Raw genomic sequence first — 14561 nt, forward strand, 5'->3', positions numbered from 1 at the left:
CAAAAATATGTTTTTCGACACCCTTGACTATTTGGTCGTTACACATTTCCTCTCCTTTTCACGCATAAATCCATTCATTCTCTCTATTCCCCTAAGCTAGCAATTCCTTGAGAAAATTCTCCCTTGGTCGGCCACCTTGAGGAGCACTTTGTGAAGGACCAAACATAAGGATTGAAGGAAGCCTCTACGATTGATTCCCGAAGGACTGCCGAAATCATTCAGATTATATTCTTTTTTATCTTTAATTTGTTCTTAGTTAATCAACATGTTCGCAAATTGTTTTAATGTTTTTTCATCAACAATGATAGCTTAATTTTATTTTAGCTAGAATGATTACATTTATTTGATGAAGTTCATTTGATTCATGTTTATGATGTTTGTGCCTCAATTGTTCATTCTTTCAATTAAACTCATTCATGTATTTCATTCATTAAAATGTTATTAAGTGCATTAGAATTAGTTGATCAATCCTAGCTAGATGATGATTACTGGACGTAATAATTGAAAGATGCATGCTTAATTTAGATCCTAACTTGATGAAATTAAATGTTCATAATAATTTGAGAGAGCTTTATTACCTGACATAACTTTTAGATTTGTGTGATTAAAGTGTTTTAAATCTAATCCGTTCCTGTTACTTCACATAACTCTAAGAAACCCTTAGTTAAATATGATCATGGTAGTATGTATGTTTTTCTAAGTAAAAGATTCCAAAAGGACTTAAACTGGTTTCAAGTTAATGAAAGATCAAGTTGCCATGTAATACTTTCCGGACATTGATAAGCATGATAAAAAATGAATTAAGTTGAATGTTGTAATTATTCTAGCTCATTCATGTTATTATTGTTAAAGCTTGCGAATTTGCTGCTAAACCATCTCATTTCATTCATTGCATTTAAATTATTTCATTTACATTTAATTAATTTAATTTAACACCTACCAATCGAAATTATTGTGTTTTCTTACCAACTTGCAATATTTAATTTTGCAATTATTTGATTAACATATAGAGTCCCTATGGAGACGATAACTCTTTTACTTGCTTATTACTTGATGACGATTGTGTATACTTGCACAAACCTACGCGTTACAAGTTTTTGGCTCCATTTCTAGGGACTATTAATTTAATCATTATTTGTGAAATTACTTCTTACGAATTGGTTTATTTATTTTTATTTTATTTAATTAAAATTTTTCATTTTTAATTAATTTTTTTCCAAGTGTTGATTAGCATAGATTTTATCATCGATCTACTCCTGTAGACCTTGAAATCGAGCGGACATCTTGAAAAAAAAGACAAGAAAGATTAGCCCAAAGACAAGTCGTAGAGATGGACCTTGTAAATCAAAACGATGTTCAAGGGAATGGAGCCACTAATGTCCGTAATCCAATCCTTGTTGCTGATGATAGGGATTGAGCCATAAGACAATATGTTATGCCACTTTTTAACTAACTAAATATGAGAATTAGGAAATCGGAGATCGAGGCACTGCAGTTTAAACCTAAGCATGTGATGTTTCAGATGCTTCAAACAACGGGCCAATTTAGTGGAATGCTAGCTGAAGATTTATACATTCACCTTCGACTATTCATGATGGTGAGCAATTCCTTTAAGGTAGTCAGTGTAACTGAAGAAGCATTGAGACTGAAGTTGTTTTCATACTCGTTGTGAGGTCGAGTACGAGCAGGCTTAATTTGTTGCCACCACATTCAATTTCAACATGGTAAGAATTAGATGAACGCTTTTCAGTAAAGCATTTCCTACCTAGTAAAAATGCTAAATTGTGGAATGAGATTACCACTTTCCAAAAGATGGATGATGAATCCCTTTACAAGGCATTGGAAAGATTCAAGGAGTTACTTCGTAAATTCCCCCACCACAGGATTCCACATTGTATCCAGTTGGAGACATTTTATAATGGTCTCAACTCACACACAAGGTTAGTGGTAGATGCTTCTGCGAATGGTGCTCTATTGTTGAAGTCTTATAACGAGGCTTACGAGATCATCAAGAGAATAGCCAGTAACAATTACTAGTGGCTGACAAATCGAGCAACTTCAGAAAGACAAGTAAATGGAGTGCATGAAGTAGATGCCCTTACTTCACTCTTAGCTCAGGTATCTTCTATCTCTTCAATATTGAAACAGTTTACTAATAACGGTTTTAATCATGTTATAGCTCAGCCATCGAGTCAATTTGATGTTGTTTCCTGTGTATATTGTGAAGACAATCATTCTTTTTAGAATTTTCCATCAAATTCTGAGTCTGGTTATTATGTAGTGAATCAACACCAAAATAAAAGTGGACAAGGACCACAGCCTAACTTTTATAATCTTTCATGGCGTAACCATCCTAACTTTTCTTGAAGTAACCAAGGAGCTGGACCAAACAACAACTACATGCAGCATAGAGCAAATCAACCTCTCGGGTTCAAGCAACAAGTTCAGAACCCACCATAAGTTAAATCATCTAATAGTTTAGAGAATTTGTTGAAGGCATTCATGGTGAAGAATGATGCCTTAATCCAAAGTCAAGCAAAAACACTAAAAAGTTTGGAAACTTAAATGGGTCAGTTAGCTACAGAACTTCATAATAGTTCGCAAGGTACCTTGCCTAGTGACATGGAAAATCCAAGGAGAATGGGTAAGGAACACTGGAAGGCAATTGTGTTACAAATTCAGAACCCAAGGAAGTTGAGGTTGAAGAGGAGCCTATCAAGGAAAAGGAAAATCAACAAACAGTTGAAATTCCTACACCAAAAAAACCTAGATGCTGTAGATTCTGAAGAGGTAAAATCTAAACTTGTAAATTCTAATAATCTAACATCTATGTCAAATGCAGAGACATTACCTCCAAAAAGCTTTCCAATCCAAGCCAATGTTCCACAACCTCCATATCCTCAAAGACTCTAGAAACATAAGGATACTTAATTTAGGAGAATTTTGGATATGTTGAAACAACTACGTATCAACATTTTGTTGGTGGAAGTTTTGGAGTAAATGTTGAACCATGCAAAAGCTATGAAGGAATTTCTATCTAAGAAAAGAAGGTTTAGGGAATTTGAAACTGTAGCCTGGAGTACATAATGTAGCCTATTTTTCCAAAACAAGTTACCTCCTAAGTTGAAGGATCTAGGAAGTTTCACCTTACCTTGAAATATTGGAGAATCTTATTGCGGTAACGCTTCATGCAAATTGGGATCAAGTATTAACCTGATGCCTACGTCTGTGTTTAGATGATTAGATATTGGTAAGGCCAGACCGACTATAGTTACACTCCAACTAGTGGATCGATATTTTGCATACTATTGCGTGTAAATAACTAATGTAATTGTGCAAGTATACACATCATTCAAGTAATAAAGTGATAAGTAAGTGTCGTTTCCATAGGGATCAGAAATTGTCAATAAATGGAGTAAGTTATAATAATCCCAGTGGCTATACTGAATAAGGAAATATTTTCAAGTTGAATAAGATATTTGAATAATGAATTAATGAAATCAAATGAGAAGAAAAAAAAAGAATTGATATGGCAAATAAAATGCTATGGCAAATTACAGAGAAAAGAAAGAGCGTTTTTGCTGCTGAATGAATAGGGTTGGAATTATTTAGGTGAAATGTTCATATAAAAATAATTCCATGGAAAAATATTGTCTAATCTACTGCACAGAGAATCACTACTGTGATCTGCCTCTATCGATAGTTATATCTTAAGCTAGAAATCTGAGTTACTGTATGTCTATAGAACTCAGGATTAATAACCATAATGAACGTTCTTCTCTATACAAATTGAAACATCTATGACTAGAGTGCTACAAATATTCTATCGAGTATTAGCTTGCATCAAATGATACAAGATCCTATATATTTAACCTTTTCAGAATTTAAAATACTTAAGAACACAACACACAATCAACTATGTCTAGAGCTTTCTTGCCTGTATTTAAAATAAGCGTAAATCGAATGAAACAGTGATGTATGCAATCTCTAATCATGGGCATTAAATGTGATAAACATTCACCCAAAATAACTCCAAGCTAAAAAGGATTTAATTCATGGGTGGAAACGTTAACATCAAAATAAAATCATTTATCAACATTCTCAAATAAGTTTGAATCATAGAAATCAGGAAAATAAAGCAGAAATGCATGAATTTCTTGCCACACTCCAGCTCCTCTCTGGTCTTCAGTCTTGTGAACCCATGGTAGATGTCTCTTCCCTTTATTCACACCTGTGCTCTGCTCTCTTAGCTGCTACCCTTCTTTCTTTGGAATTTCCCAATGGAGTTTTTATCTGTCTAGAGAGAAAACTGATGTCTTCGATTTTCTTTTCTCATGCAAATTCCCCTCCCTTTCTTCTTCCATCTTATTCTTTTATTGGGTAGATCCGTCCCACCTTAGCACACATTTTTCATTCCTCTTTTCGTGTTGGTTTTTCTAATACATGTACAATTGATTGAGAGATGTGGTTAGAGTGCTGAGTTATCTTCCCAGAATTGCCATGAAAATTCTGTTGGTAATCAATCTTAACATTTTCCATGACAATGTTTCATTTTCCTTATTTTCCTTATTTTCCTTCTTCATCTTCTTCCTTTTCTTTAGCTTCTTCTTCTTCTTCCTACACCTGTGTTCACACAAAACCACCCTGTCCTCCCAAAGTGATAAAAGTAACAAATAATAACCATTATAGCACAATCCAAGCTTTGTTATGCAATGTTCTAAAATTATCCTAAAAATGCAGATACATTTACTTAATTACAAACAATTAATTCCATCTAGAGGCTTAAAATATAACTCTTTTTCAAAAGTTATCACACCCCCAAACCTTAATTATTTCTTGTCCTCAAGTAAATAATATATGAATATGCATGAATGCAAGGAATTTCCAAAACAATCAATCACCAATTATAATGCCAAATCATAAAAAGCATACTGTGTACCTCTATTCTTAGCAATCTTTTACTGAAACAAAGAAAAAATTGCTTATAGTTCTTATAAATTTGTTTAACAAATGAACCACAGAAAATGTTTCCTAAAGGTAAGAGTTCCTAAATATTTCGACAATTAAAATATAGCAGATTTCTTTTGAATATACTTAGGTTATCTCTCTCCTAAATTCAGTTTTTTTTTCATATATATCAGTTTCCAACACAAAATTGTTCTATGGAATTCATATTCTCACATGATTTTATACTTGACAACCTCAATGAAGCATGCACTAGATTGCCATGTATTATCTCATGTCACAATTTGAATATAAATCACTCATGAAACAAAAGCTTTTAATTAAAAAGATGGGTAGAGCAACCAACTACCTTCTTAGTAATTTAGCCTAAAAATTCAGTAGGGTGTCCCTAAAATATATACCCCTTTCTTTTTTAGACAAACATATATATTTGAACTCATTTTTTTGATCAACAATATAATGGAGCAAACAAAATATTTCTGACCTACTCAAGAGATTCAAACATTGGAGTATTCATATTATTTCACCATGACATAAATTATACATTATTACTATACTGAATTTAAGTCAAGAAGTCCTAAATTTATTCAAAGAATGCTACTATAGCCTAATTGCATTTATATTTCAATTATTCTACTTTTAGAAATTCATTTTCAACTATTGACCTATGCTAAATATGCCTAAACAACTATCGCAATATTTTCTAAGTTTACAAAGAAGAGTTATTATCCGCATTGAACATCATTGAGAACCATATACTTAATCTAACATAAAAATTTAAGAACAACTCAAACTCCTCAATGGCATAATCTAAAATTTTTGATAGTTTTACAAATTAGTCCTCGAGTTAGTTAGATTAAGCTAATACAAGCTCAAAAACATAAAAATTACTAAAAACGGGCACGGTTTACTCACCCAATCGAAGAACACAAGCTTGGTCAAAGCTTTCAAGCCCTAACAATGGCCAACCGGTTCTCACTACAAGAAAAAGAAAGGAAAAAGATGATATCAACCTTTAATTTTCTAATTTTAACTTACCAATTAATTACTTACAATTTTAACCTTTAAATTATAACTTATAAAACCATTAAAACATGTCCATAAACGTCCATAATATAAGTATATGGTATAATTACCATCTAAGAAAGGTTTAATTGCACGATTGGTCCATCAAATATTTCAAATTTTGAACTAAACAAACTTAAGTTCAATTTAACCTTAAACTAATTAGGACTAAATGAGAAAATAGCCAGAAAGCTAGCGGATTTAATGAGGTCACCACTACTTGGACCTTTTTTTACCATGGTTTAATCACCATTTTGATTCCTTTTGCATTTTAAATCTGTAGCGATTAACTTTTACATCTTTTATAATTTAATCCTTTTACCCTAATTAACTATCAAATCACTAAAATTTTTGGACCAGACTTCAATACACCTATAATATGACTATAAATATTTAATAAAAATATTTACGACCTAAAATTACAGAAATAAGGTTTCAATGCCTCATTTTTAAAAACCACTTGACTTTGGACTAAACTTATACTAACCGCTAATTCAGTTATTTAAAATTTATCCAATCAAAATTTAATATAAAAATTATTATTAATTCATATAATTTAAATACTAATTATATGAACTTACACATCAGATTTCTGGTCTTGAAACCATTATTTTCGACACCACTGCAAAATGGGTGGTTACAAATAATCCTACCGATGATGTAAACCCTTATTCGAATACGTATAACTCCGACCGGAGGGATCACCCAAACCTATGATGGTGAGGAAATCAAGGAGGAGGTAACAACTTAAATCAAGCTAAAAATACTAACTATCAACCTCCTTATTTGCAAAAATTTTAGGATAGGGTCAACCTAAGTGACCATACTGCATGTGATCAACATCTAGATAGAATCAAGGGAGAAATGCAGTCAATGAAAATGGATGTCAAGCAAGTGAAGTTTTAGTGCACCAATTCAACAAGAACATTAACTAAATTTGATGATCAAATGAGCCAATTGATGAGCATGATGGGTGACGCAAAAGACAAATTGGCATATGTATTCCCAATAACATAGAAGATAATCCATAGAGAGAAGGTAAGGAGCACGTGAAAGTGATTGCGCTCCGATCAGGCAAAGTATTGAGTAGCCCCAAAACCACTACTCTAGAGACAATTGCAGAGAATAATGACGATCCTTAAAAGGAATCCTTAGAAGTAGAAGATGACTCAGAGCCAAAGGAGGTAACCACATCGACAATAGAGGTAGAGAAGAAAATAACTAAATATCCTACCAGTACATAATTCCCATTCCTTTCGAGACTGGAGGAAAGAAAAAAGCGAGATGAAGATGAATTTGTAAGTTTCTTGATATTAAATGTTAACCTACCTTTAATTGAACTAATAGAGAAAGTTCCTAAGTACACCAAGTTTTTAAAGGAAATTATGTCTAAGCGTAGGAAAATTAAGGTAGGTGAACAAGTTAGTATAAAAGCTTCGTGTAGTGTTATTATCTCAAGATGGGTTACCCAAAAATTAAAAGATTCAAGAAGTTTTACTATTCCCATAAAGATAGGTAGCATTTATTTTAATAGAGCTCTATGTGATTTAAGATCTAGTATTAATTTAATGCCTTTATGTGCCTTTAAAAAACTCGGGTTAAGAGATCTTAAAAATATGTATATAACGCTACAATTGGCCGACAGATCTTCAGTTCATCCAAGAGGTGTATTAGAAGATGTGTTAGTCAAAGTGTGCAGTTTCATTATCCCAACAGATTTTGGGGTGCTTGATTTTGAAGAAGATCGTGAGATGCTGATCTTATTAGGTAGACCTTTCCTGGCCACTTCTAGGTCAACCATTGATTTAGAGAAAAATGAAATAACTATAAAAATCAATGGTGAGACTGAAACTTTTAAATGTGGCCATCAACCAAGCCAGAAAATTAGGAGGAAGTTGGTAAAGCAGTGCAAAAAATTATTTATTTCTAACATTCCCGAGTCAAGGGACATGCCTCCTTTTATGATGTAGAAAGAATAAATAGGTTTAAGGAAAGGGAGAAGCGGGCACAAGTTGAATGGCATGATGGACGATGGACTAATACTGACAAAATGGAAGAATCACCCATTGGTGAACTGATGATACTGTCGGATGAACCTAACAGTAAGACTTAAAATATTTGACCTAATGCTTAACATTTGTAAAATATTGTATATTTAGCTAACTCTTTAGTATAGATTTTAATTCACATTAAATTTATGTTTTATAAGCAACTATAGCACTCTGGAAAATGGAGTTTTGAATTAGAATAGAGCCTGTGTAGTAACACAGGAATCCTGTATCGTAACACTGAAGGCAGCTTTTAAAATCGAGAAAATTCTTTTGATGTCGTGACATTGACCTTAGGTGTCGTAACACCACCATCAGCTTACTCAAAAATCTAAAAATCTAGAGTGGGTTGCGACATCGAACCATGAGTTGTGGCAACGTCAAAATGCCAGGGATGTTACAATACAAAACCTCTGTATTACGACATCATTGTAATTTATCTACAGGGTAAACTTGACCCATTTCGGCAACCCGACAGCTTAACCCTTAATTTACCTAATTTTAAACCCTCAAAACACTTGTTTCTTAACCTAAAAACACATTAACGCTTATTTAAACACCCTTTACCTCTGTTAAATCTCCCTAAATACCTTAAACCTTAAAACCTCATTCTTTCCTTTTTCTTTTTGATTTTTTTGGAAAAATTGCTTCTTTCAATCTTACTTGTGACGGGCAAGAACTGAATCACTCCAAGGAAAAACGAGAAAATAAAGTGTGACAAGGAATCCAATGATATATATAAGGTTAAGGGTTTCTAACTCAAACTTTTATTGTTTCACTAGATTTATCTGCTTGATATTTCATTAGTGAGTCAAAACCCAAACACCTTGCCTCCTAGAAAAGTTAGACGAAATAATGAGCCATAACCAGCGACGGTTCTAAATCCCTCTAATTTTTCAAACCCGGATATTGAAAAATATTTTATTGAACTTCAAGGAAAAGCCTTTATCCAAGAGAGGGGATTGATCCGTCCATGATTTTGTGTAAGGAAATATGGCCTTTAGTCAGATATCATAGGTGGGAACATTTTTGGATGATCCCCAAAGATAGTTTTCTGGTCTTTGTAGTCCATGAATTTTATGCAACATTAAGGGATCAAGAGTGTAGGAACACTGAAGGCCATAAATGGGATATAGTACTTGTGCGAGGGAAAAATATGTACGTAACCCCTCAAATTATTTAAGACTTTTATAATGCTCCATACTATGAAAGTAATTTTATTGATGAAACTAATTTAGAATATTTCTAGGATATAGATATGGATAACATTATAAACTTTTTAACTGAAGGAAGGGGTGAATGGAAATATCACTTAGGTACCAATGTTCTTATGTTCTTTCATCAAGCTATTATGTTTCCAGAGGCTAAAATATGGATTCAATTTGTGTGCACACAAATAGTATCTGGTTTAAATGTTTCTAATGTTAATACCATTTGAGCAGTTTTAATATATGCAGTATTGCAGAAAAAACATGTGTGTATTGGCAAATGGATCCATTAGAACATGAAGAGATGCATTAGTGGCCAGAAGGTGGGAGTTTTTTTTTTCTCTATCTAGTGACGACTTTATGCAAAATGGTGGGTGTATCTATGACATCTACTAAGTAGCCTTTGAAACCTTCCCAAAGTATTATCAGGGAGAATGTTCCAACAATTTATAGAACTATGAGCTAAACAGATAAAAGATTGGAACAAGCAACAGCACGAATTGACAACTACACCAACTTCTTCACAAAGGTTGGCATGACCTCAGTAAGAAGTTGGTGAGAGTAGTGATCCAAAGTTAGATTGGACGATTCAGTGGATACAAGAGTTGAGACCACTTTTTCAATAATTTGCTTGGCAAAACAACATCCGGGTCCCTAATTATACACTCGACATGTTTGGGCCAACAAATCTGGAATAGGAAGAAGAGAGGCGTGAAACCGAAGAGGAATGAGAGAATGAAGAGGATGACAAAAGCGAGAAGATGGATTTTGAAGAAAAAGATTGAATAAATTTAATTTCATTATTAAATACTTGTATTAATTTTTTACTAATTTTGATTTACACTCTGTAGGAGTAGGATTAATAGTAGATTTTTAGTTATATTGCATTTCATTTTCTATGTAGAAACCTAACACGAAAGAGACACAAACAATTCGAGCTTTACACAATCAAAGGGAGAAGCACCCACCATTAGCCGTTAGAGCGACCACGATCAATCGGCTAACTTCTTTCCTTATCTTTTTATGGGGTACACATTGAGGCCAATGTGTCAACTAAAGTGTGGGGGGTAACATCGAAAACTTGTTTATTTGTTTTCAATTTCTACATTTTTCTTGGATTTTTCTTGTCTTTGGTGTGCTTGAGTTTGTAGAAATACAAGTGATTGGTTAGGAGCATTGTTCACAAAAAAAATTGGCATGATGGTAGGTGATTTTAAATTTTTTATTATTAGACTACTAAGTTCTATATGTTACACTATAAATAGGTATTAAGTAATCAATTGTACCAAATGATATAGAAAATACAAGGAAACGAGCATGCTAGTATGAATGATAAATGATTGAATTTGAGTTTTCTTAGTTGATTAAATTTGTGCATATTGAGATATTCAGGGATGGCCTAAGGCATTGTTGGAACACATTTAGAGCCAAAAAGCTGACCTATTCATGTTCACCTTTAGTACCGATTTTTGAGCCTATTAACACTTCTTGATGAACCTTATTACAAACCCCAAGCCTAAAGATGATAATTTGTATTTTCCTCTTTTTTTTTGGTCTTGTGCTGCACGACTATAGATGTCTGGCCATATGTATTGAGGGTTAAGTAGATACATCACGGTGGAGTTTGTAAAAATATAGGGAAATAGGAAAGATTAGTGTGATATTGGAACCCTAGGTTAACTTGAAAGTGCAAAACAAAAGAAATACTCAAAAAGAAAAAGTAATATGAGTAGAAAAAGTTCTCAAAAAAGAGTATTCTTAAGTGAGATGAGTTGAAAAAGAAAGAGATAAAGTCACAAAAGAAAGAGAAACTCGTTCATTATTGCACAGAAACTCGTAGGCTAGCCATAGTTACTATGTCATGCAATGATTTCCTATATATGGATAGATGAGGAAGGTGAGAGAAGGAGAAATAATGTGGTGAGTGGGTACAGGTCACTATGGGGAAAGAATAGGGATCAATGCGATGTGCCAAACTATTTTCATGTTTGCAACTCTCTTGATGCTTACTATCTTTAAAATACATACCTGTCTTAAGCCTCGGAATGTTACAACCTGAAAAGTCCTATGTGACCTAAATATCCTTATACATGAATAGACATCATACTAAACATATGCATAAACGACTATTTGTATTCTGCTCAGATAATCAAATTACTTGTATGATTTATTGATGGATCCCTATAGGTGAGACCCTTAATGCTTGTATACTTTGTAACATACTGACCTTAGATGTTTGTGGTCAAAAGTGGTAAATCAGTTATTCATCATTATAAAGTTGTTAATGAATGTGAAATGCTCAAGTCATGTGCTCCAAACTCAATACTTGTATCGTATTTTCTTAAAGGTCATCATTTGTATTTCTTGCTTATGTTTATGTTGCTTGAGGACAAGCAATGACTTAAGTGTGGAGGACTTTGATTTTTCGTAATTCTGTGTAGCAAACTAAAATAATTATCCCACTTTAGGAGCTTGAAAACAAGCATTTTCAGTAGGTTTGAATTATGTTTTCATACATTTTTAATTAGTGAATAAAATGTGCAAATTGAGTATTTTATTAACCTTAGAGAGCAACTTGACCGCCTTTGGACGTACTAATGCCTAGAGTGTGAATGTTGCAATTAAAAGATAGATAGACAAGGTAGTATCTGCAAGAATACAGGTCGAGTTGTAATATAGTTTTATAGCGAAGTAGGTGAGTACTCCGAGGATCGTACCAAAGGGAGGAAAATGCTAGATCAATTTTAACCTAAGCACTAAAAGATATAATTAGTAATTTTAATTATTTATAGTACAAAGAATAGAAAATAAAAGATTTTTGGGGTTTTTATAATAATAGTAATAAGACAAAATAACATAAAAAGATAAAACTCAAGAGATCAAAAAGGAAGAATAAATCAAATCTGATTATGGGTGATTAACTCACTTCGATATTCTCCATCAACTATCATTTCGGGTTTCCTCGTCAATCAACTAGTCACTACCCTAGCAAGATCTTCTGATCTTCCACTAACACAATGAGTCAACAAGAACCACTTACCTTCTGACCTCGTAGTCCAGACTGGTTTGGGCTTAAGGTGTTCACGAATGGGTAATACTAATTTTGTGTTAATTCCCACCTTGATGACTTCTTAAGGTTGGGAGGCCTAGGGTTTGTTTCACGTTCTTCCTTTCCCAAATAGTTGATCAGTTGAGTAACCCTACAAAATAGTTAACATATCTTACATCCACCCACTAATCCCCCATAGAAGGATTAGTTCCTCATGGCATTCATAAACAATATATAATCGATGTACAGAAAAAGCATGCTAATTAAATCAAGAAGACAAAGTAAATGAAAGAGCCTGATTATATTGAGATGAAGCGCCAACCCACAGAGTTGAATGATTCCACAATCCAGATCTCTTGAAATCGATAAGAACAACTAAATAAAACTAAAACCCAAGAATGATAGAAAATACTAAACTAAATTTTACACAAAGAATCTAAGCTAAAGGAATAATGTCTTTAAGAGGTGACAAATGAGGCTATTTATAGCCTTCAGGTGGCTATTTTCCTTAACCCTAGGTAGCCTAACATTCCCGAGCTTTAAAGTTTGATTGGGCAGACCAAAACGTCCCTGCTTCATGTTTAGTTTTTGTCACAGAGTCAATGTCATAACACACTAGGACCTGTGTCATGACATAACAACTAGTATGCTCCTCTGCATCCATCTTTAGGTGTATGTCACGACACCCTCAGTTTGTGTCACAACATTGAAGGTAGAGTTGAGTTTTTATTTTGTTCCCTATGTTGCGACATCAAGTAATCCATGTTGCAAAATAACATCCAGTATTCATTTAGTACACCTTCTAATGGTTTGCTACCCACTCAAAAAGTACGTTAGCTCACCCTTAGGCCTTATTCAGCCCTTAAGGTCAATAAAAGACTCAATTCGCAAATTTTCTTAGATATAAGTAAAACTAAAGAAACTTAATTAAAATATAACAGAAATGCTTGTATTCAGGCTCCTTAACTGCGAAATCTAATTTAATTTGCTACTCCGAATTATGATAGATCAAACTCCCCCACACTTAAGTCATTGCTTGTCCTTAAGCAACATAAACAATGATATTAAAATGGTGACCCTTGAGCAAATATGATACAAGTATTGACTTCGGAGCATACGACTTAGGCATTTCATACTTATAAACAATCTCAACATGATGAGTAGTTGACTTACCACTTTTAATCACAACATCTAAGTTCAATGCATTACAAAGTACACAAATATTAAGAGTTTCACCTTTAGGAATCCATCAATAGATCATACAAGTACTTTGATTGTAACAACCCGGTTTAGACCCTAGTCAAAACAGTGGTTTCAGGACCACAAATCCTAGTCAAAAAATACTTTTATATTATTTTCCATGCTTATTATATGTGAATTAGTATGTGTGAAAATTCCATATGAAAATTTGATCGTTTGTATGCCTAATTTGATAAAAGGACCTAATCGCGTAAAATGTAAAAGTGGACTTCTATTTGTTAAAGTGCTTAATTGTTATTTCTCTTTAATTGAGAGGTCTTTATGTTATCAATATGCCATTTACATGGTAAGTGGACATTTATGGCCTTATACATTAATGTTTTAAATGTTTATTGATTATGGGAAAAATGGTAAATGATGTATTATTAAGTATTTAATAAAAGAAAACATGAAATTTATGTTTCATTCATCCATGTTTGCCAAAATTATCAAGGAAAAGGAAAGAAAAATATAAGCTAGGGTTCGGCCAATGTTTTCTTTGACTTAGGTATGTATTTTGCTCAATTTTTGATGATTTCTACATTTTTGTGATCATTGCTTTGTGTTTTACTAAGCCCATATCTCAATTTCTGATTTTGAGTTGAGCTATTGATGAAGTTGTGAGCTTTGTGTTGTTAAATGATGAAAAATGAAAGATATGTGATAGATAAATATACTTTGTCTTTGAATTTTTGATGAATTTGAATAATTTGGGCTAAATTGTGAAAATGGAAAATTGAGGGACTAAAATGTGAAATAAATGAAATATACAGACTTGTATGAACTACATGAAAATTTGGCTAAGCATGGGTATATGGAAATTTTGTATATTTTGTGATTTTTGTGATTAGGGACTAAAGTGTTAAAATGTGAAAATGTGAGGGCCAATTTGTAAAATTCCCTAAATATGTATATATGGATTGAATTGAACGATTTGGTAAATAAAAGAGTTAAATTTGAATTTATATAGATCAAGAACAAAAGAAA

At 33.0% G+C, this 14561-nt stretch overlaps 1 non-coding gene across 1 annotated transcript; it reads right to left on the reverse strand.

The window, feature by feature from the left end:
• Positions 1-1779: 1779 nt before the first annotated feature.
• On the reverse strand, positions 1780-1886 carry LOC128290038 (small nucleolar RNA R71). The gene has a single exon (XR_008279679.1). It is a non-coding gene; the product is annotated as a small nucleolar RNA R71 (small nucleolar RNA).
• Between the last annotated feature and the right edge of the window lie 12675 nt (positions 1887-14561).

Source organism: Gossypium arboreum, chromosome 2 (assembly GCF_025698485.1).
Source record: "Gossypium arboreum isolate Shixiya-1 chromosome 2, ASM2569848v2, whole genome shotgun sequence".
NCBI lineage: Eukaryota > Viridiplantae > Streptophyta > Magnoliopsida > Malvales > Malvaceae > Gossypium > Gossypium arboreum.